We start from the raw sequence: 3605 nt of genomic DNA, 5'->3' as shown, positions 1-3605 counted from the left end.
GGCTGTCAGTGAATACATACTGTCTCCTTTCTAAAAGTCTTACTCAGTTGTGATTTTTTTTTCATAGTCACCATGCTTCTCTAGTTTATTTGCTCTAGATAGTGAACTACTAGTGCAAAGTTGTTATTATTGGAAGAAACCAAAATTTCTATGTTTTAACCCCAAATAGGATCATGTAATTCTTAGTTTATTGAACCCTTTGGTAGATGAATGTGAACTTATTCTACTGATGCACCCATCTGTTTGCATGCATGTTTGGAGTCAGGGGTAAATGAAAAGAGATTCTCCTTCTCTTCCTAGAGCTCTTGGTCACGCTGCCCCAGGGACTGAGCATGAGCATGGAAAGTGTGAGAAAATTAGCATTTCCCCAGCACACTTCCCAGTGTTAACTCTTTGTCTTTACCAGGTACCCTTTTTGAGCATTGTTTCCAAGCTAGGAAGAGTGTAAGCTTCCTGTTCCATTACCACTGCAGATGTCTGCTTCATGCCATCTGCTTTATGGCATCAGTTATGGATGACTGATCTTCACCTTTGCTGGAGGGTCAGAAAAATTCACAAGCCTCCTAAGATTACAGTAAACAGTAGCAGTAAAGTTAAGCTGTCATTTTGGGCAAGAAATGCCCTCATATGTGTCTAAATATTTTGAGTGCCAGTGCTACTCATCTGCTAGTTCTCCAGGTTGATGGGAATTGAAGAAAAAGATTTCTTCGTGTTGGAAGAGTGATGATGATATCCCTGCATTGTGAAACTTCAGCCAAATCAGAAAGGTGAAATCAACAGACAAAATTTTACAAGTTGTATATCATAGGCTATTTTCCCCCTAAATTTACTTTTGGGAGACTGTGGAGCCATGGGGGTTTCTGTAGGATGGTGGAATATGAGGCTGGGTTTAAAAAGGCAAATTGAACAGTGAACAGGGTTGCAAGCCTCAAGTTGATTTATAGAAATGAATGAATGAAGATGGGGTATCCGTCAGAGCCCCACAGGGAGCACATTTCACCCAGGGTGTCCAAGTGTGGAGATGTTAATAAAAGCACTGATTATGAACAAATGGAAAGAAAAGACAGAAAAAGGAGTTCAGATGAGGCTGACCAGAGAGGCTGATTCTAACCTCTGCCTGTAGGGAAGAGGCAGGAGAACAAAGTTGTGGAATCTTGTGAGAAATATGATTTGGAGGACATGGACTGCGAGTGAGTGAGAGCTTAGAAAGATGTGGAAGCCACTTTGAGCTTGGGAGAACACGTGGGATATTGTCGGCATGGAAGGGTGGTGGGGGTCCCTGTGAGCTTGAAGGATATAGGAGGGCCTGTGATCCTGGTGTGGTGCAGGTTGTTTGCAGGATGAAATCAGAGACTTTCTCGTCCTGCTACCTGATAGCTGTTTTCCTCATTTTCTGTTCATATTAGTCCGTTCTCACATTGTTGACGGCTGTCGTGATACCTTGATTCTTGTCTTCCTAGTTTAAAAGAATTTAAACACAGACACACAGCCAAGGAGATGCAGCATAGAGTAAATTATTGCAAAACAAAAAGAGTATTTTGAAAGTCAGCGGGAGAATAGAGAGTACAACCTGAGAAAGTATATTCAGGGCAGGCAGCTAGTTAGGGTGACAGAGTATTGATTATTGCTGAAGAAACTCCCTTTATGGGAGTCTTACATGATGATTTATAAGGAGGTGGAAAGAGGTGTTGCTGTTAAGCATGTTCTGGGTGGTCCTCTGGGTGCACATGAGCAGTAGCTGTACATGCTTTTTCATGCATTGCAGGTCTCATTAGCATCTTATATCTCTACCCGCAGGTGTGCTTTTTACTATTAAAATGAGCAAAGGGTCAGTTTGAGGACCGGTAACATCAAAATGCGCATGCTCTGTATAAGGGAAAGTCCCTACTGAAGAATTGTTTTGCTTGAATGAGTTCAATGACAATGCAAATGCTGAAGCTTACTGTGTTGACTGTACGGTCATGGTAACCATGGTTGCTGCACACAAAGAACACAGTCATTTTCTTGACTACCTATCCTGCCTCAGCAATGCTGAAAAGAAATACCTGAGACTAGATAATTATGAAGAAAAGAGGTTGAATTGGCTCACAGTTCTGCAGGCTGTACAGGAAACATGGCAGCTTCTGCTTCTGGGGAGGCCTCAGGAAGTGACAATCATGGTGGAAGGTGAAGGGGGAGCAGGCATCTTAGTGACTGGAGTAGGAGGAAGAGAGAGAAAGGCATGGGGAGGTGCTACACACTTCTGAACAAGCAAAAGATTTCGTGATCACTCACTCACTATGATGAGAAGAGCACTGAGCAGAAGGCGTTAAACCATTCTTGAAGGACCCACCCCTATGATCCAATCACCTCTCTCCAGACCCCACCTCCAAAACTGGGGAATACAATTTGACATGAGATTTGGTGGGAACACAGATCCAAACCCTATCGCTGACTGTCTTTGAGTGCCTTTCTGATTTGTCCTAAGAAGCTCATTTTATTTCCCTGACCTGGGTAGAGTGGCATCCAGTTGGTGGTGCCCATCTCATATCAGCCAGGGACAAAGCAACACCTTGTTCCTCCCAGCTTGGCTTTTCATCTGTGCCTATGTCTGGTTCATGCCTTGGACACATTTTTTTTTTTTAAATGTAAAGCTAATTTTAAGGGATAACAGCATGGCAGAAAAAGGGGTAAATAAATGGAGAATTGGACCACCTATGTAGAGTAACCAGCATAGACTTGGGTAAAAAATTAGAGTTTGCATAAGACAATCAATCATGAAGCCACACACACACACATGTCCCCCACAAGTGAGGATGACACATGAAAAAGTGACTTTTCCAAATCCTTGGGGAAATATATGATTCAGAATCCGTCTTCAGAAGTCACTGGTTTTTATTGTGGAGTTGTGAAAGGTCAGTCTGTGCTCTGGAAAATCCTGACGCAAGAGGCACTTGTGTTCAGTTTCCTGTTAACCCCTTTTTGGAGTCTGCCTTCTCCTTTAGCAGATTAAGTCTTGTTAATTCCAGGCTCTCTGCTGCAGTAGGGGGTTTGTCTTTCTTGGAAGTAAATCAGCTGGGTTTTCTAACCTGACAATCCATTTGCTGACAGTGCACTAATTTATTAATTCTTACTCAAGTGTCAATGGCTACTTAATTATGGCAACAGGCAAACAGCACTGGCATTTTACCAGATCTAATGTCATAATAGTGGAACACCTACTGAGTGGGAATTTTCATTACACCCAGAAGAGCAAGGGGACGCTATTTTATCTACGAGTTGGCTGTGAGGAGAAACTGTCTGATTTGCTCTTTTGCAAACAGCATTTGTATCTACTCTCTCCCTTTTTTTCCCACTCCAAATTATTCTCTCCTGGTTTCCCACTCTCTGTCAAATTATCTGATATTAACACCCTTTCCTCCCCTCCCCTGTCCTCCCCTCCCCTCCTCTCCTCTCCTCTTTTCCTTTCCTTTCGACAGGATTTTCCTCTGTCACCCAGGCTGGAGTTCAGTGACACATTCATAGCTCACTGCAGCCTCCAACTCCTGGATATATATATTATATATATGACAGTCATTCCTTAAAGTTATAATGAATCTGCCCTATACTAATGTACCATTTTTTAT

At 42.5% G+C, this 3605-nt stretch overlaps 1 non-coding gene across 1 annotated transcript; it reads left to right on the top strand.

Moving 5' to 3' along the window:
• The first annotated feature begins 2479 nt into the window (after positions 1-2479).
• On the top strand, positions 2480-2614 carry LOC115932546 (small nucleolar RNA SNORA48). Its single transcript, XR_004068812.1, has one exon. It is a non-coding gene; the product is annotated as a small nucleolar RNA SNORA48 (small nucleolar RNA).
• Positions 2615-3605: the final 991 nt, after the last annotated feature.

Source organism: Gorilla gorilla, chromosome X (genome assembly GCF_029281585.2).
Source record: "Gorilla gorilla gorilla isolate KB3781 chromosome X, NHGRI_mGorGor1-v2.1_pri, whole genome shotgun sequence".
Classification (NCBI taxonomy): domain Eukaryota; kingdom Metazoa; phylum Chordata; class Mammalia; order Primates; family Hominidae; genus Gorilla; species Gorilla gorilla.
This window is presented reverse-complemented; position numbering and strand designations above follow the sequence as displayed.